Consider the following 20,604-nt stretch of genomic DNA (forward strand, 5'->3'; position numbering starts at 1 on the left):
GGCAATTTTCTTCTCTTCTTCATAGTTTTGTAAGCGAAAGATCTTGTCAACCTTCAATGTCAATGAAAGGTAGTCTTCAGGATCATTGCTTCTGGAGAACTTAGGCACGATGAACTTGAGCTTGTCGTAGCTGCTTTCAATGCATGCAGGTCGATTGTGATGGCACTCTTGCCCTGGTTGAGGGTCTTCAACCGCTTGTTCCTCTTGCTATGGTTGGTTAGCTTGACGTGGAGAGTTTGGAATTCTTGCACGATTCCTCATCCCTTGGCGCTCCTCGAGTAGTATGGTTTCTTCTTGTCACTCTCGTCGAAGGGCCTCTTCTTGTATACGTACTGGGTGGTTGCGCTCATTGATGGCTTGTGTTGATTCACGTAGAGCACGTTGGGCTTCAAGGGCTTGTTCGTTATAGCGTTGTTGCTCTTGTCGAAGGACATCACCATCTTGATGTTTTTGTTGATCTTGGCGTATGTGAGCTTGCTCTTGGACCGTAGAATCATTATTTGGGCGACATAGTCGTTCACGTTCCCGGAGGCGGTCTTGTAAACCATTGCCACGAAATGGGTTTTGTGCAGCTTGATGATCTTCATGGTCTTGGTGACGATGTAGATGAGCTCGTGGAAGGCTTGCATCCGTAGAAGATTCTGAAGAATATCAGCTTGAATAGAGTTGTGTTGGTGACGACGAAGTTGTAGAAGAGCGATTGACCATCATGGCTCGTATGTCTTCCTTGAGAGATGCCATCGATGTGTCGAAGTAGTCTCTTGTATGTTGCTCAGATTGTCGCAAGTTGGTGGCGAGTTGGTCGAGGCGGCCGCTCAATGCTTCATTCTCTTGATGCAAAGCTCTTTGTGTGCCGAATAGGTGATTCTTGGTGATGTAGTTGTTCGGGTCCTCATCTTGCTCTAGGAAGAGTGGGTTGGTAGAAATACTTGACCTATCCATCATCTCAAGCAAATATGTGAGTGGAAGAAAGGAAAGAACTAGACCAAATGTACCTTATCCAATGTTGAAGATGGATCAATGATCACTCGACAATGTATTATGGAAATAGCACAATTTGTACCAGATCTTGTCAATTCTCACACCTACACAAGTAAAGCCTTTGAAGTAGCTTGGTGAGGATGGTGGCACAAAATTTATGCAATTTTTTAGCAAGAGTCAATAATGTTGAAAAAGATTCTCAAATTTGCAAGTGAAACAAGTAGACCAATAGCAATAAGTGGCACAAGGAAACACACGCACAGATAGATAAATGGGGTCATGCAACCAAGGAAGGATCTCAAAATGTGGAATGCACAGAAATGCTCTTGTTGCACAACACTAGAGTGACGCTTGCACAATTGCTCAATAGGCGGATATGATACTTGTGCGCAACCTACAAAGAAAAAATGCAACGACTTCCTATCCCAAGTATGCTATATGTATGAGAGGGAATAAGCAAGGCAGGTATGGTACGTCAAGAAAGTTTCATGTTTCATCCATGACTATGGACACAACTATTCGAATAGTTTTACACTCTACAGAGGTCGTACACTTTACCCACACGACACAATCCTGACTTGTTGCCGCCAGTGGTTGTTGGCGTAGTACACCATTTGGTATACCAGCGGGGAGATTGTGATGAGGTCTTTCACTAGACCACACTTACTGTGCCAAACCCACTAGGTTTCAACATGGAAGTAACCACAATTCATAGCCCGAGCCCCCGTTTGTGCCGAAGACACTCCTAATAAGGCAGTTATCCCATTTGCAGTACAATGATGACGACAATAAGGGTGAACTAACTAATCAACCAAGCGAGTGCCCATATAGCATGTGGTTGTACTATTATCACAATCTTCAAATTCAAGACTTATTAGGCCTCATGCGGCACGAACTATTGATTGCTCCATTCACCTTGCCCCCTTCAATTGCCAATCTCTCCTTCAATCCTTAATTTAGCTGTCACCCACGCCAGTATTCAGATGGTAAGTTTCACCTAGAGTATAAGAGGATAGAGTAAATCAATAAGGGCCAACTGGCCTAGCTCAGCGATAAGCTTCAAGTGTCAATGACTCAAAGGTCATTCAACAGAGCACCTATAGGATAATAAGCATGGCTAAGCACTTCTACTCTACCAGAATATTATATAATTCTACTCAGGTGTCAGGCGAATAGACAACAATAGGATCAAGGTAATGCGTTAATCGACACACTAGCTACGAGATTTAAATAACATGCATATGTAACCATAAAACACAATGCAATTTTGTAAACCATACGATAGGCATGATCAAAGGAGGCATGCCTTCATTGTTGAATCCTTCTATAGTAACCTGGTTCTGTCCATGTCCAATATCGTCACCCCTACTCACCATAACCATAGAAAAGACAAACAAATAAATACCAAAGCAATAAATTCCAAATAACAGCCAAAACAACGATAAGAGTGGGTGGATAGCAAGATTGATTAGATGGAAATTCCAAAAGAAGATGACATGATTGGAAGGTAGGTAGAGAGGATCCAACAATTGATGGGGTTAGGTTGACACCGCTAAGGAAGGCTTGCCAGTGGGACTAAAGTTTGATAGGAACTACTCCCTCTGCCCGAGAAAACTTGTCTAAAGGACAGTGTATTTGCTTTTTTGCAAAAAAACCTCCAAGTTTAAACCCGTCATGAATAGCTCCATGTCCTTCCTTCCTCCTCCCCCGCCGCCCACGCCTTGACGCCATCATTGGCTTCCCACCTGCACCGCCGCCCACCTGGACCTATGCTGTGGCCAACTACAGCACTACCGCCTAGCGTGCGACCAAAGCCAACACCGCCACCTACCTGGACATGCACTGCGGCTTCCCACCTACGTCGCTCGCCATGAATGCAACTTGCACTGGCGCCCGTGATACGTCTCCAACGTATCTATAATTTTTTATTGTTCCATGCTATTTATATTATCCGTTTTGGATGTTTTATATGCATTAATATGCTATTTTATATTATTTTTGGGACTAACCTTTTAACCCTGAGCTCAGTGCCAATTTTTTTTCCTTGTTTTTGAGTTTTACACAAAAGGAATATCAAACGTAGTCCAAACGGAATAAAACTTTCACGATGATTTTTCTTGGACCAGAAGACACCCAGAAGACTTGGGGAGAGGGCCAAAAGAGTCCCGAGGACTCCACAAGCTCTCAGGGCGCGCCCCCTGGCTTATGGGCCCCTCGGGAGTCCACCGACCTCCATCCCAGCTCTATAAATCTTAAAATATTTCCAAACCACCAGAGGCGTCCACCAAAATACTTTTCCGCCGCTGCAACTTTTCTCGTGAGATCCCATCTTGGGGCCTTTTCCAGCACCCTGCCGGAGGGCGATTCGATCACGGAGGGCATCTACATCAACCCTATTGCCCTTCTGATGAAGCATGAGTAGTTTACCACATACCTATGGGTCCATAGCTAGTAGCAAGATGGCTTCTTCTCTCTCTTTGATCTTCAATACAATGTTCTCCTCGATGTTCTTGGAGTTCTATCTGTTGTAATATTCTTTTGCAGTGTGTTTGTCGAGATCCGATGAATTGTGGATTTATGATCAGATTATCTATGAATATTATTTGAGTCTTTTCTGAACTATTTTACGCATGATTAAATATCTTTGTATTTCTCTTCGAATTATCGGTTTGGTTTGGCCAATTAGATTGGTTTTTCTTGCAATGGGAGAGGTGCTTAGTTTTGGGTTCAATCTTGCGGTGTCCTCACCCAGTGACAGTAGGGGTATCGAGGTACATATTGTATTGTTGCCATCAAGGGTAAAAAGATGGGGTTTCCATCATATTGCTTGAGTTTATCCATCTACATCATGTCATCTTATTTAAAGTGTAGCTCTTTTCTTATGAACTTAATACTCTAGATGCACACAGGAGTCAGTCGATGTGTGGAGTAATAGTAGTAGATGCAGAATCGTTTCGGTCTACTTGACACGGACGTGATGCCTATATTCATAATCATTGCCTAGGATGTCGTCATAACTTTGCACTTTTCTATCAATTTCTCAACAGTAATTTGTTCACCCACCATATGTTTTCTTTCAAGGGAGAAGCCTATGCCCCCTGGGTCTATTTTCCATCATATATTTTCAGATCTATAAACCAAAAAAAATACCTTGCTGCAATTTATTTGTTTTTACTTTGTTTTAGGTTTTAGTAATCTTTTATATCTATCTCTATCAGATCTCATCCTTGCAAGTGACCATGAAGGGATTGCCAACCCCCTTATCGCGTTGGGTGCAAGTGTTTGATTGTTTGTGTAGGTGCATAGATTGGAGACTTGCTTGTACCTCCTACATGATTGATACCTTGGTTCTCAAACTGAGGGAAATACTTTTCTCTACTTTGCTGCATCACCCTTCTCTTCGAGGAAAAAAAACAATGCAAGCTGAAGAAGTAACAGCCCCCTGATACGACTCCATTGTATCTACTTTCCCAGACATTTTTTCTCTTGTTTTGGACTCTAATTTGCATGATTTGAATGAAACTAACCCGGACTGGTGCTATTTTCAGCAGACTGCCATGGTGTTGTTTTTGTCCAGAAATCAAAGTTCTCGGATAGACCTAAAAATTTATGAAGAATTTTTATGGAATATATAAAAAATACTGGTAGAAGAATATACCAGAGGGGGCCACCCAGGAGTCACAAGCTCAAGGGGCGCGCCTACCCCCCCCCCCCCCGGTGCGCCCTGCAGGCTTGTGGGCTCCCTGGACCTTCGGCAACCTTAACTCCAACTCTATATATACCTATTCGCCAAGAAAAAAAATCAGGGAGAAGGATTCATCGTGTTTACGATACGGAGCCGCCGCCACCTCCTGTTCTTCATTGGGAGGGCTGAACTGGAGTCCGTTCGGGGCTCCGGAGAGGGGAATTCGACGCCGTCATCATCATCAACCTTCCTCCACCAATTTCATGATGCTCACTGCCGGGAGTGAGTAATTCCTTCGTAGGCTTGCTGGAGGGTGATGGGTGGGATGAGATGTATCATGTAATTGAGTTAGTTTTGTCAGGGCTAGATCCCTAGTATTCACTATGTTCTAAGATTGATGTTGCTATGACTTTGCTATGCTTAATGCTTGTCACTTGGGCCCGAGTGCCATGATTTCAGATCTGAACCTATTATGTTTTCATGAATATATGTGTGTTCTTGATCCTGTCTTGTGATACGTCTCCAACGTATCTATAATTTTTTATTGCTCCATGCTATATTATCTACTGTTTTGGGCAACATTGGGCTTTATTATCCACTTTTATATTATTTTTGGGACTAACCTATTAACCGGAGGCCCAACCCAGATTTGTTGTTTTATGCCTATTTTAGTGTTTCGAGAAAAAGGAATATCAGACGAAGTCAAAACGGAACAAAATCAACTGGAGAAGTTATTTTTGGAAGGAAAGCCACCCGATGGACTTGGAGTGCATGTTAGGAGATACAGGAGGTGCTCATGAGGGTGGGGGGCGCCCCCCCCCCACCCACCCCCGGGCGCGCCCCCCTGCCTCGTGGTGCCCCCGTAGCTCCTCCGACGTACCCTCTGCACCCATATATACTCTCGTACCCTAAAACTTCTAGAACGGAAGATAGATCGGGAGTTCCGCCGCCGCAAGCCTCTATAGCCACCAAAAACCTCTCGGGAGCCTGTTCCGGCACCCTGCCGGAAGGGGGAACCCATCACCGGTGGCCATCTTCATCATCCCGGTGCTATCCATGACGAGGAGGGAGTAGTTCACCCTCGGGGCTGAGGGTATGTACTAGTAGCTATGTGTTTGATCTCTCTCTCTCTCTCGTGTTCTCTCTCGTGTTCCCTCTATGGCACGATCTTGATGTATCCCGAGCTTTGCTATTGTAGTCGGATCTTATGATGTTTCTCCCCCTCTACTCTCTTGTGATGAATTGAGTTTCCCCTTTTGAAGTTATCTTCTCGGATTGAGTCTTTTATGAGAACACTTGATGTATGTCTTGTCGTGATTATCTGTGGTGACAATGGGATATCATGTGCCACTTGATGTATGTTTTGGTGATCAAATTGCGGGTTTCGTGACATTGAGAACCTATGCATAGGGGTTGGCACACGTTCTTGACTCCTCGATAGAAACTTTGGGGCACTCTTTGAAGTACTTTGTGTTGGTTGGATGAATCTGAGATTGTGTGATGCATATCGTATAATCATGCCCACGGATACTTGAGGTGACAATGGAGTATCTAGGTGACATTAGGGTTTTGGTTGATTTGTATCTTAAGGTGTTATTCTAGTACGAACTCTTTTATAGATTGATCCGAAAGAATAACTTTGAGGTGGTTTCGTACCCTACCATAATCTCTACATTTGTTCTCCGCTATTAGTGGCTTTGGAGTGACTCTTTGTTGCATGTTGAGGAATTGTTATATGATCTATCTATGTTATTATTGTTGAGAGAACTTGCACTAGTGAAAATATGAACCCTAGGCCTTGTTTCCTATCATTGCAATACCGTTTACACTCACTTTTACCACTTGTTACCTTGCTGTTTTTATATTTTCAGTTTATAAAATCCTATATCTACCATCCATATTGCACTTGTATCACCATCTCTTCGCCGAACTAGTGCACCTATACAATTTACCATTGTATTGGGTGTGTTGGGGATACAAGAGACTCTTTGTTATTTGGTTGCAGGGTTGCTTGAGAAAGACAATCTTCATCCTACGCCTCCTACGGATTGATAAACCTTAGGTCATCCACTTGAGGGAAATTTGCTACTGTCCTACAAACCTGTGTACTTGCAGGCCCAACAACGTCTACAAGAAGAAGGTTGTGTAGTAGACATCATCTTGCAAGTTATATGTACCTATTATGTGTTATGATCCGCATACCCCAAGGTGACAATAATTGGGATTCTTTCTAGTGATTAGCATAGTTTGAGGAGTTCATGTATTCACTAAGTGCTAATGCTTTGTTCTGGTTCTCTATTAAAAGGAGGCCTTAATATCCCTTAGTTTCCTTATGGAACCCGCTACCACGGGAGGGTAGGACAAAATATGTCATGCTAGTTCTTTCCATAAGCACGTATGACTATATACGGAATCCATACCTACATTACATTGGTGAATTGGAGCTAGTTCTGTGTCGCTCTAGGTTATAACTGCTACATGATGAATATTATCCAATGCAATTATTCATCGTTGATCCAATGCTTACGCTTTTCATGTATTGATCTTTGCTAAGTTAATTTCTCCGTTGCTGTTGTTACAATCACTATAAACTACTACTGTTTCTGCTACTGTTACTATCAAATTGCCATACTACTTTTCTACAGATCACCCTGCTGCAGATATTAAGTCTTTCAGGTGTGGTTGAATTGACAACTCAAATGTTAATACTTGCGAATATTCTTTGGCTCCCCTTGCACCGAATCAATAAATTTGGGTTGAATACTCTACCCTCGAAAACTGTTGCGATCCCCTATACTTATGGGTTATCAAGACTGTTTCTGGCGCCATTGCCGGGGAGCATAGCTCTATTTGCTGAGTCACTTGGGATTTATATCTGTTGATCACTATGAGGAATCTTAAGGATGATAGAACACATATCATTCCCTCTAAGACGAGGGGAGGTAAGGAACTATTATCTAGCTCTGCACTTGATTCGTCTTATGTTTTGAGTAAGCTTGCAACACCACCACCTGCTATTAATCCTAATACATCACAAGTAATTGATGATGCTACATCTGCTATCAAAGATACTTATGTTGATGCTTGTACTTTGCTTGATGATAATGTGCCAGTTGGTGAATTTCTTGATGAACAACTCGTTGAAGGTAGAGAGATTGAGAATGTTGAAACTGATGAAATTATTGAAACTGAAAATTTTGAAACATCTATTCACTACTACACGACACTACATCCCCGACAGACAAGTTGGTTGAGAAAACCGCTTCCGCCGACAAATAATCGGTCGGGAAAGACTATTGCCGACTGATCATGTTTGTTGGGGAAGTCCAAACGGGAAAACCATTTCCCGACTGACATACTTTTCCCGATCGACTGTTTGACAGCTATTGCAAAAACATTTCCAACCGACTGTCCGATGGTAATTTTTGCCGACCAACTTTATGTTGGCGCTGCCATAAGCTTTTCCCAACCAACTGTTTGATGGTGTTGGTTTTGCCGACCAACTTTGCGTTGGCCCTACCATGAACTTTTCCCGACCAATTGTGTGATGATGTTTGTTTTTCCGACCAACTTCCTGTTAGCCTTGCCATGAGCCTCCAGCAACCAACAATTAGCTAGTATTTTTCTTTTCCCAACCAATAGTTCGTCAACATTTCTTTTATCCAACCACAACAGTCATTACCATATGGTAACTAAGTGCACCAAACATTTTCTATTCCATTAACTGACACATACATATAGTTCATTTGTTCCAAACATAATCACCAAGACACCATACATCAGGTTCACAAAAGGTAACTTGGTGGTACTATTATTTCTGATTCATTGTCCGAGACACCATACATCAGACTCACAAAAGGATAGCTAAGAGGTGAATGTCCAATGTAAAAATATACAAAACATCCAGTTGGAGCGAACCTCGGCTACTTGTTTATTAGTCCTCATGCATATCTCTCCTACAAAAGAAACACATTGTAAGTCAAAAAGGTGGATTTTAAATTTTCTGCATCAAATGGGGATATTGTGCCATCTTTTTTATACAAGTAAATTCACATGAAAATTAGCAAAGTGGCAGCAGCATAATATACTGGAAAACAGTACAGCAAGCTGGAAAATAGCAGGCAGTAGCAACAGAAGCACAACAAAATCAACACAACAGAAGCACACCCACAAGCATATAGAATAGGCAGCAGCATCAGCCATCATCACACCATCAAGCATAGAAGATCCATACAGCATACACATCAGCGAGCAAGCGTGCTAGCAGCCACCAACTAACAACCAGCGGTAGCACTTCTACAACCAGTGATGACCATCAAGTGTGTTCGTGAAACTAGGAAACTTGGATATAATTATAAACACAGAATATTGATTGTTATCCTGCAACTTAGATAATAAAAGGATTTAGACTAGACCTTTATGTGCTGATAATATTTTTGGCCTAGGGCAGATCAACAAGCAACGAGACGTACCTATGAGTCTACAACTACCAGTTCAAGCAATCATATCAGAAAGCATCTACAACAATATTTGATGGGTATAAACCAGTTCTATTTTTCCATGGGAAGGTTTCCATAGTTTGTTCTCATGTCATATGCATAATATAGTGCACTACAGTAACACAAAGAAGTCAAATAACAGGTTGTGGTCATTGAAAGCCACAATCCTAGTGGACACTGTTTAAAATCATGGACTATAAAATATGGAATATAATAGAATGTGCCACTGCGCAGAATATTTTAACATTCAGAACCACCCAACATCCCCTTTTCCTAGTAGCAATTTTTTTATCTTGCCAAAAAGCACAGTCTGGAGGATGTTCACCATTAGAAGTCATTATGAACATGAAACAACTAACATCGTAAAGGGAAAAGAACTGCATCAACAAATTGTATTCAGGAATCCACCTTATCAATTGAAACAATATCTTGGCACATACACAATTACACACGCAAATGCACAAGCCGCGATAATTCACTAAATTGGTCGTATTAGACTCATGGATTTCGAGTCGCTCGACTAGTCGCGACTAGTCGTCGACTAGTCGACGAGTCGCAGTTCCAGGGCCGACTCAGCCTCTCGACTCGACTCCTGGGTTGAGTCGAGCGACTCACGCGACTAGTCTCGACTAGTAACGACTAGTCGCGGTTTTTGGGTCGAACGACTCGAGGCAGCGCTGGATCTGGAGCACTCTCCCGCCGCCGTGCTGCTGCTGCTGCTGTGCTGCCTCGCTGCTGCTGCTGCGCCCTTGCCGCCGCGCTGCTGCTGCTGCTGAAGCTGAAGCGGCAAGAGGAGCAGGCTGGAAGGAGGAGCGGTGGCAAGAGAGCTGCTGCGGGGGGGTTGAGAGATCCATCGCTGGGAAGAGTGGTGGACTGGTGGCAAGAGAGTGGCAGCAGAATGTGTGGCGGCTGTGGTGAGGGAGGAGGGAGTGTGGATGGTGGATTAGGTCACAGGAGGAGTATATAGCTACTAGATGGGCTTTTCGGCCACAGGGAAGTGCATAACTAGTGGCCCATCTCTCAGTTGGCCCTGGTTACTGCTGCTGGTGGTGTGCTCCTCCCCTCCTCCCCTGGTTGCTGCTGCTGCTGTGCACTTGTGCTCCTCCCCTGACTGCCTGCTGCTTAACTCGCGTTGACTCGTCGCCATGTCGACTCGTCGACCGTGAGTCTAGACTAGTCACGACTAGTCTAGAGTCGCCCTCCCCGAGCGACCCGTCGACTCATCGACTCGAAAACATTGATTAGACTCACACAACATGATAGCGGTGGGATGAGAAAGACGACCTGAGCTCGTAGGTCTTCACCTAGCAAAAATATCGCTAGTCAGCATCATGCATTGTTCAGCTTGTCGACGTGCTTCAATTTCAACTAGAACCATGGAATCATTACTTTTGTGCTCATTTTACCCAATGTATTTCTTTCACTTGCTATATAAATTCAACTTGTACAATTTTTGAGCAATATACTAATATTCCATAGCAGGGTTAAATAAGCTGAAGGTCCTGTTCTCAGACCATGAAGATTAAATACAGACTCTTATGTTCATAAGAGTTCTACAATGTACGGCAGCCCGGTGCACATAGGTCCCATGCTTAACTAAAAGGCTGAAACACTAGTTACTCATTTGGTCTTTTTATGCAACCTGAAGCTAGTTCTGCATGGTTGTACTTCTTTTCCTGAAACCTGAATTTTTTGTATTGAAGTGCAACTGCTACTCTGAATAACGATGCTTATGTGTATATGTAACAATTGCAAGGTTTTTGAATTAGTACAGTTTATCTATAAACGTGCACACTAGAAATGGATCTTCACTTTAAATATGCAAGCAAGACATATATACTAAACACATGAGTGTGTGAGTAACACAAATACTTTAGCAGTGAGACGATGAAGATGCCCCTCTATGCCAACTCATTTGTATACATATATGTCCATTGTAAACAATTTAAGATCATTGACCATTTCATTTCAAGATGTACAAATAAGAATGGATACCTCGCCTAATAACAAAGTAATTTGATGAACCAATTCGTGTGTAAGTACAACAACAAGAAACTATATGATCGTGTCTATATCTAGTCTAATCTAGAACTCATTGCAAATATAATTTGCCAGGTAAATATGCAGCCAAGGTTATAGACCTAGGCAGTAAACATTGAATGGAAATTATATAACAGTAAGACTGCAATCAAGGATGTGGAAAGGTAGGAACGTACCTGCAGAAACAATGAAAACTTTGTACACAATCCATAAATTCAGAAGCCGCAGTAAGTAGTACAGTATGCACCTGCATAAGCAATCTATGTTCACTTAAATAGTGCATCTTAACATTTGGATTGCATCGATGGCTAGGAAAGGAGTAAGTTCATTTGACACTTATTAAGGACCAATACATGTCCCATGATAAAAATTGTCAGTCTTGTTTGAAATAACAATGACTGTACAGAACAGAGAGTTATAGTAATATACTGGAACAGAGTTTCAGTGCTGGATTGAACTCCATTTGATAAAAGTGCCCAGGTCTAAAAATAAACTAAACAAATCACATGGAGCATAGAGACAGAAATTTATACTTCATAAATCCCATGTACATTGGCTTCCTGCAAAATTGGTCAAGCAGAATATATGTGAATTACCATCAAAATTAGTTGATCACTCTGCAGGAAGGCTTTACTTTCACGAACGAAAAAGGTATAAAGAACAAAGTAATCATGATACTACTTGTCAATATGCTTAACTAGTGAGGAATACATGTTGCTGAACTTATAGCCAGCCAGTAGTTTTCTAGTAATTGTTGATTGCCGAGTTCCACCTATTTATATCTATACAAAACATTTTGCTCAAATACTATATACTACCAGCTCAAACATTTTTTGTTACGGTGGATGTGCATATTGGCGATCTTTTTTTCTCGTGTGCGTACAATTTTAATCTGGTTACATCAGTCAATTTGAGGGATGAAGCAGCACTTGCCAGAGCATGGAGAGATGAACTGTTAGACAGGGCAATATTCATATTATTCTATTCATCGGTACACTATTTTCTGCTATTAAGGCAATTACTTGAAAAAATCAATCTGCTTAAGGAATAAGGACTATATGGATATACATGCTAGTATCAGGATAGTTTGACCAACCTAAGACGTGTTCAACCCGTACTAAAAAATTAGGGTCGCGCTAACTGCCACACGTATGGCAGGAAGGGAGACGCACCACACGTCTCTAATGTAAACAGATTGCCACGTCATCGCATGCATACATGCAGGAATCTTTTTGGATTTTCAGTTTTTAAAATGTTTTATCTCTTAAACGAAAAATCCGATTGAAAATCCGTTTTCACCATTAAATCCCTCGCGATGAGATCTTCGAAACTAGATCCCATGTTGATATGTTTTGATGAAAAAAAAATTGGATTAAAAGTTGTCATGTCTATTGCATATGAATTGCCATGATGTTTACACTGAAGTTGCCATGATATGTTTCAGCTATTTTCTTCTACATTTAAAAGTAAATTTTAACATTTATAAAACGGGGAATTAAGAAACTAGACTTGCCATGAACCATAAACTAAAATTGCCATGATACATGCACGTAAAATTGCCATGGTTCATACAAAAAATAATTTTCATGGTCAAAGTACTGGAGTTGCCATCATCAAAATACTAAAATTGCCATGATCTATAAACTAAAATTGCCACATGGCAACTTTAGTTTAAGCCCTATGGCAACTGCAGTGTAAACATCGTGGCAACTTCTGGCAAAAAAAAATTCGTCAAAACATATCAACATGGGGTCTAGTTTTGAAGATCTCGTCGAGACGGATTTAATGGTGAAAACGGATTTTTAGTTCGCTTTTTTATTTAGGAGATACAACATTTTTAAGCCGAAAACCAAAAAAAATTCTGCTGATGTCATCTATTCATACATGGCAAAATGAGTGGTGATGGAGGCGTGTGGGCGATGTGCAAACACCCACACGTGTGGGCGTTAACATTTCCGAAAAATTATCAATCTCGCTACGCACATCATGAAAGGAACAATCCGTTAACCATAGAGTACTTTCCAATAGAAACACGTGGGATTAAGGAAGAATATCAAGCCTGAGGTATGGTCGAGTTGTGGGAGTTGCATTGGTGGCTTTGAGTTTTAGCAACACCGTCACCCGCTTACACCTGAGGCCATGGTGGCAAGGAGGCAGCTCGAATTAGCCCAGAAATTAGTTGCAGCCACTGGATCCATGCTTCCCTACCTGCAGGCAGCAACGTTAGGAGAAGGACGTACAGACGTCCAAGAATCAGAGAAATCTACGCTTAGAACCAACCCCTAATGGTCGGACACCATGCTTCTCCTTCGCGTCCCAGGTGATTTTCGCCGCCGCCGTCGCTCAACATTACCCCAGGAGCAAGCCTAGAGCAAGGTAGCCACTGGCCGGAAGGAGGACCAGCGCGCTTCTCGCACCAGCCTGGGACGGCGCCGCCTCTTCTTGACCCTGCCTCCTCCTTGACCGCGGCATCTGGTCAAGGACTTGGCCGCCGGATCCAGCGGCGTCGAGCTCCATGGTGGCCATCTTAGGCGGCAGCGAACCCTAGGCGGCCAGATCTGGGAGCGGGCGCCAGAGGAGCACGGGAGCACTGAGAGGCAGAGTGGAGAGATGGGAGGAGGGGATAAGGTGAGGCAGGTAAGGAGTAGATGGCGCGGCCGCGGAGTGGAGGGCGGCTCGCCGGACAAAAGGATAAGAGAGTCGCGGCGCAGTCGCCGGAGGTGGGGGGAATAGGAATAGTGTGTGGTGGCTGGAGGGGAAAGCAAAGAAAATGTAGAAGGATATTTTGGGCTGGTTGGCGCTAAGCCTTTTTCGCTGCCACAAACAACCGAACGCGCGGGCGTTTTGACGCTGGCCCAAGCAATAGTCGGTCGGTAATGTTTCCTGACCGATGGTGGGATAAGTATGCGCCTATTGCCGACCGATGGTTGGACATTAAATGTCTAACTAGCAAAATGCCCGTGCGTTGCTACTGGCAATAATACGGATAAACAAATATACTAATATTTAAGAAAAGATGTACATACCTTCCTTACCAAAGCAATAAAATGTACATATGTTGCCACTGGATAATATAAATATTATGCAAACACACATTGTTTTACTATTGTTATATAAAGAACCGCAATATTAGTCTCCTTTCTCTATCTAGAGGGAACTTTTGCCTTCCTCATTTCTATTTTCAAGACGTTTCTTTCTACACTCACCTCGCTAATATACATGTGTTTTTTTTCTCCTCTATTCATCCTTCTCCATCAGACCATCGGATCTAATAAACTATGCCGCTATATTTTTGTCACTACATCTTTGTTATGCTCCTTGATCGTCCCCTTAGGGAAGCACCAACACTCGGTACTTAGCACATGCGCCAGGATCAGAAACCTGGCCGATTGGCACTTATCCCTCTCTCGGAACAGGCTTTCACCCCGCTTTAAGCAACGAACCAAAGTACACGATCGAACGATACAATATAGTGGGAAGGTCCCCTTACAAAGTAGATCAAAAGATACAACATGAGCCTAGAACAAGCCTAACACCTCGCTGAGGCACGAACAACGACCCCCGATCTCAATGACAACGCTCCCAATAGGGTGACGGCATGAAACTTCGCCGAATGTCAGTGTTAGATATAGCATCGGCGTGAGACATTTCCATATGACAAAGGCAAAGTCACATTTGGTGCAAACTTAGATCTGATTTTCTACCATCCTCCATCATGCGGTACCATATTCCCTGAAAACTAATACGAATAAAATGCATGACTTGTAGAAGTCGTCAATAACGAATGCTGAAGTCTAGTAAAAATTTGTGTTTTTCTATAAACATGCTAAAAACCATAGAATAAGCCATTCCCAACATTTTATATCACAAAAAGATAAACTTAGCAAGTTGAAAAGGGCTAGATCACCTTCTCTTTTGAAACATGTAGTAAATCGTGAGGAACATACATTTTGCCTTCATTTCTTAAAACTGGGTCACAAACCGCAGATAGTTTGAACATGTATTAGCAAATTCTATTAAGAATACATCTATGAAGACACAATAAGATTTTGTACAAAAGAATAACCATAGGGATAATGGAAGGTGAGAAAAGGTTATGAATGGAAACAGAGCCAACGTAGTCTGAATAGCATAAATAGCATGGTACATAAAAAAACTATTGAGAAAATAAATAAATATCATGCTTATTTGGTATAAAGCATTTCAGTGTCATTAAAAGGAGATGATGCTAATTATTTGCCATCACAATGAAGTATGAGTGAGGACCAACCAACTTGTTTTTTTTCTTTAACATGAAGGATGGGAATAAGTCGTAATGGTCATTCACCTGTTAACAAATTTGTATGGTACAGTAATTCATTTTTCGCTAGTCCTTCAATAAGAATCCGCAGTTGATCGCCATTGAGACACTGTCCTCCAAAGTTGAGTATCCTGAGATAAAGCATAGTGGGAAATATTTAGGCATGCCACACATATTGCACATTGTATCAAACAACCCAATTATATAAATGTATGATTAGAGAATTGTGCATGGTTTATTGGATCCATATCAAACCCAAGGAGTGGCAAAGGAAAGACAAGATGCGATATAAACAAATCATCTTTCAATCTAAAGAGTAAATTGCATTTGTTGCCAGATATTATGTTTAGTAGTCGTGACTTCACCCTGTATGTTCACATCATGCACATAAAGTGGACCTTCTTTAATTTTGATTACACCACTACAAGCACACCCAAATCCACAAAAAGAACAAAAAATAAATCACAAAACCTTCTTCATAGCTCTACCTCTCTCCACCATGCGGCCTGGACAGAAGTTTGGCCATATCTAGAGTCTTGACTTCATAGGCTATTTATCCCAAGAATGCTTGTCATGGACGTCCTACTGCATATCAATCCCACTCGTCGGCGGATGAATTTTTGGTGCGGGCTGGTAGCATGACCTGGGCAATGGCGTCGACTGATTTCTGCATAAGAACAATACAAATTATAAAATTTCTTAAAAAAAAAACAAAAACACCTTTAATTTTATCTAAATGCCCAATGTCAGTATAAAAATGGGGCAACAAATAGAAAAGAGGCCAATCACTTCATTTTTATTTATTATTTGCTAATGAGGCCAATCACTTCATTAAATGAACACACTAAAGGCAATATTTCCTTTCTCAGTATCTCATAATCTGTCATTCCAGCATTCAACTCTTAAATTCTCAAGCAAGCATTTTCTCCAAAAGCCAATTTGGTGAAAAATTCATACTGCAAGTAAATTAGAGAATAGATGAAAGTATCTTACAAGAACTACCTATATGTTTTTAATCGACAAAAGCTAGTCCATATGGTCAAAGCTTGCAACGGCTTCTAAGATGCCAGCAACAGGTTTAAACATTTTCTTCTTTTTGGTTTCTGGCAAAGATTAAAATCGCGGGCGAGAGGGAATCGCCGCGGGATTGTTGCAACGACGATTAAGGAAATAATGGCGCAATCGCCTGATCTCCCGCTATTTACTGAGCCATGCAAATAGCGGGGCGGTTTCAGATCCACGATAGCTTAGATTTCTCCCGCGATTTTAATCTTTGGTTTCTAGATAAAATTTGTGCACGGACATAGGGTAAAATTACATGTAAGTGCAATGAGACAGGGAGAGAAAGAGATAACAGGAAACTGACAAGTACATATTTTTTTTGCTCCCAGCAACATATCTCCCAATGTTTCCATCCCAGACCATATCTCTACTACAAAATCCTTGCTCCTAGCCTCTCCAACATGCCCCTTGCAGACAGAGCCGTTGAGAAAACTATATCCAAAAACAGTTAAGAAAATAACTCTTCAGACCCAAGACCCGTGTTGCCCCACCTCCCACCATGATACGTCCTCCGAACTCCGTTGCAATGCCTGCCACTCCGTCGGTTCCCTGCCCAGCTTCCCATATCTGCTCTGCCAACACACTTCACCATGCCTGCGTCCACCCGGCTCGCAACGGTCCTGGCCACTCACGTCCTCTGCCACAATCTGGCAGTCGTTCGGACGCGCCTTCGCTCGTCCATCTCGAACAAAAGCTTCACAGGTGCATGGTCAGGCAAAGTGAGATTTGGGTGGATCAGACTGTTCACAACCAAATCCATTCCACTGCTAAAAGTGCTAGTAGCAAAGACTACTCGTGCGTAGTAGGAAAAAGATCCACAACACATCTTGTCAGTTTTCTATTATGATTCAGATATGCTCGTAACCAATCCCTAGCTGATATAGCTAGGAAAGGTCACAAGTGTTCCTTAAAAAACACAAGATCCTCCATTAAGGTATACTTTCTGTTTGGTCGAGCCATTTCAGCTAAGCCATCGAATTCTTTTGGTCAATTCAGAATCATGATTCCTTAGACCTGATGATCTAGCATACTATTCCACTATATTCTGAACAATATTTAAACCGAGGTTTAGACTAAGATTAGTCCACAACCTGATTGTGTATCTCTCACCTGTCTAGTATCTCAACACTTTATGATTAAAACATAAACATTGTAACATACTGGAAAAGCACCATCAACTGCAGTAAAATTCAGAAAACGTGAATAATGTACCCGTGATCTATTTCCGCATTCTATGTGCAACCTCAACTACGATAAACAATTCATGCACGAGTACCACCTGTTTAGAACCAATGATCAATCTAAGAGAAAAGCTCCCAATACGAGGTGCAATACATAGTTTACAGAATTACATCGACAAAACGAACTACAAAACTATCTTCTTCACCAAACGAACTTGCATAAGCTAACGAAAACAGGTAAATAATCCAGCTCCATAAATGCGGTGCAAAGCAGACTACATAACATTTCCTATTGCCTGCAGGCACTTTAGCACAGAAACATCAAAACGAACACAATCATCTTAAATTCTTAATCCATACCAAATAGTTCAATGATTCCGGATAGTTCAAATAGAGAGTTCATAAATAGTGGTAATGATGAGTAATACAACACACATTTTACAGGTGTAGATAAAATTAACACCCGATCACGCGCAATGTACATTTTTTTTTAATAAACATACAAACTCAATGGATCAATCGAGCAAGACGGTCTTTCATCGCACAACATTGCGTACCTGGCAGAGGTCCCTCTCATTGAGCGTGCGTCCAGCGCCCTCACATTGTATCTATATACCTATGTACATACGATTCAGGATAGGTGAAGCATACAAACGATCAGAAAGATATAGAAAAATGAACATAACGTAAATACCTGTGATGTTCGGTGATGTAGGGCACGGCCTTGCGCCGCTCCTCGCTGCAAGAAACGATGTTCAGGACAGGTGAAGCATACAAACGATCAGGAAATACAGAAATGAACAGAAAAATTCAGAAAACGAACAGAATGTAAATATTTGTGATGTTCCGCGATGTAGGGAACGATTGACACGGCCTTGCCGGTCCTCGCTGACCGCAGACCACCCCCTGACCCTAGAGTTCCACGATGGCGGCGGCGGCGTCCTCCAACAACCACGCCCTCCCTCAAGTCCCGCCCTCACCTGAACATCATCCTAATTAATAAAGATGAATTTAGCAGCACACATGCAACATAAGTTGGTAATAGCTTGTTTGAAAAATAACACAAATAACTCAACGACAGTGAAGCTGAAGCAAATGTTAACCAACATGGAGGAGTATAGGAACCTTCTTTAGGTGTTCAGATTACAACGGGTAGTCCGGTTCATCGTCAGCATCTGAGTCATGCTGTGGGATCCGCAAGCTACATCTGTTGTGTTGGTGACATCATCGTCGAAGAGAAGTACCTAATCCTCACCATAAGAGCAACCAGGAAACATCCATTGACTCGATCAACAATATTCGAGAGCCTGAAAATACAAGGACGACCGGCCATATCAGGGTGTGGCAATAATTTACACAACCCTGCTATCATCAAGGAAAAGAAAATAAACCTTGAAGCTACACAAACAACTACTATCCTTAGGCACAAGAAATGAAAGCTTGAAGCTACATAAACCCCAACTACCTTACAGAGGCAATTTGGTTCATTTAAAACCATTATTCGGAAATGAAAACAGTAGTCAGGAGAAAAAAAATTATACATTCAATTCACCACGTAAGCGCACAAGCAAAGTAGTAGTACTCAGATTCAGACGTCGTACCTCAACAACGTCAAGCTACCCACAGTACAGAGCCTAAGGTGAGCATTCCCTGCCATTCAAGAAAAGAGTGGATCAGAAAATTGCACCCTCGAATTATCTCCATGAAGGTAAACCCATCCCTCAAGATTCATTTTTCTGTTCTAAAGTTCATGCATAAAAATCGCAGGGGCACAAATCAAACTGTACGTTGTCCAAACCAGGAAGAATACAGGGTATCAAATGGAAAGAGGGAAGCTCACATGAGACTGAGAATCCATAGACGGGCATAGCCTTCGTGGCTGACAGGGGAGGAGGAGGGAGGGCGGGGCACATGCTGTACGAGCTCGCAGGGCCATACGTGACGGCGGCGGCGGCAGTTGCTCGAGGTTGCTCGAGCTCCCCATCTTGAAAAGGGGAGGCGGCATGCTGTGAGACGAGACAGCGAGACGAAGATTGGATCGAAAAATTTCTGGGATGCGGGTGGCGGTGCATCGTGTGGAGCATTGGGGCAGCGACGCGGCGGTGGTGCAAGGAGGATCAGGATCTGGCCGGTGGACCTCCTCCTCTCTGATGGAATCTGGCCGGTGAATAGCTCTCGTTGGCGACGAAGAGGATCTGCGCGGGGGGCGGGAGCAAGCCGTCAAGTGGGGTACTCATCGACATGGCGGAGTCGCGAGATCTCCTTGGCGCGTCTCAGCTGGACATCGGCGGCGGAGGCTATGGCAGCTGGGGCATTCTTGACAATCGATGTAGGAAACAGTTCGAGGGGGCGGCGGTGTGAAGGGGAGGCGGCGGGCGCGGCGAGGCAGGGATGGGTGGCGCAGGGGACGACAGGTATGGGTGGCGGGGCTATCCGGCGGCGTGGGTGTACTGCGCATGGGTCGCCAGGTGTGGCGGCGGCTGCGACCGGAGACGGGAGACGAGGTAGGGCTAGCGAGGGATTGATAGAGGGAGTCCACCGGATCTGTCGTGACCGTAAAACCAACAGAGGGGAGTTGGTGGACGGAACAGAAAAAAAATCTACCAAGGTTAACCTACGAAAAAACCCGGATGAAAGTGATGGGACAAAAATTGACCGGCGGAGACTACCAACTACTCCATTAGGAGTAGAGATTATTGCCAACCGACAATCAGTTGCGCGTATCAGCATCCCGACCCATAGTTTGATAGAAACTTCCTCAACTGATTGTATGTTGGTGTACACTGACTTTTCTCAACCCACGTCGGTAGGGAATGCAGTGTCGTGGTGTAGTGATTAGACCTAGCTCTCCTAGGT

The 20,604-nt window shown here is 42.8% G+C and overlaps 1 long non-coding RNA gene across 7 annotated transcripts; it reads right to left on the minus strand.

The window, feature by feature from the left end:
• Positions 1 to 8,355: 8,355 nt before the first annotated feature.
• LOC123044865 (uncharacterized) lies at positions 8,356 to 20,304 on the minus strand. 7 transcript variants are annotated; one of them, XR_006420597.1, is made up of 11 exons: positions 19,589 to 20,304; positions 19,350 to 19,398; positions 18,874 to 19,055; positions 18,443 to 18,740; positions 18,306 to 18,364; positions 16,872 to 17,261; positions 15,994 to 16,172; positions 15,533 to 15,636; positions 13,486 to 14,944; positions 11,382 to 13,413; positions 8,356 to 8,622 (listed from the first exon to the last, which is right to left on the minus strand). It is a non-coding gene; the product is annotated as an uncharacterized lncRNA (long non-coding RNA). The 7 variants fall into 7 exon arrangements; XR_006420598.1 differs by lacking the exon at positions 16,872 to 17,261 and having other exon boundaries at positions 18,443 to 18,487; positions 18,572 to 18,728; positions 19,589 to 20,303; XR_006420594.1 differs by lacking the exon at positions 16,872 to 17,261 and having other exon boundaries at positions 18,443 to 18,487; positions 18,572 to 18,740; positions 19,589 to 20,303.
• Between the last annotated feature and the right edge of the window lie 300 nt (positions 20,305 to 20,604).

The sequence above is a fragment of the Triticum aestivum genome, chromosome 2B (genome assembly GCF_018294505.1).
Source record: "Triticum aestivum cultivar Chinese Spring chromosome 2B, IWGSC CS RefSeq v2.1, whole genome shotgun sequence".
Classification (NCBI taxonomy): Eukaryota; Viridiplantae; Streptophyta; class Magnoliopsida; order Poales; family Poaceae; genus Triticum; species Triticum aestivum.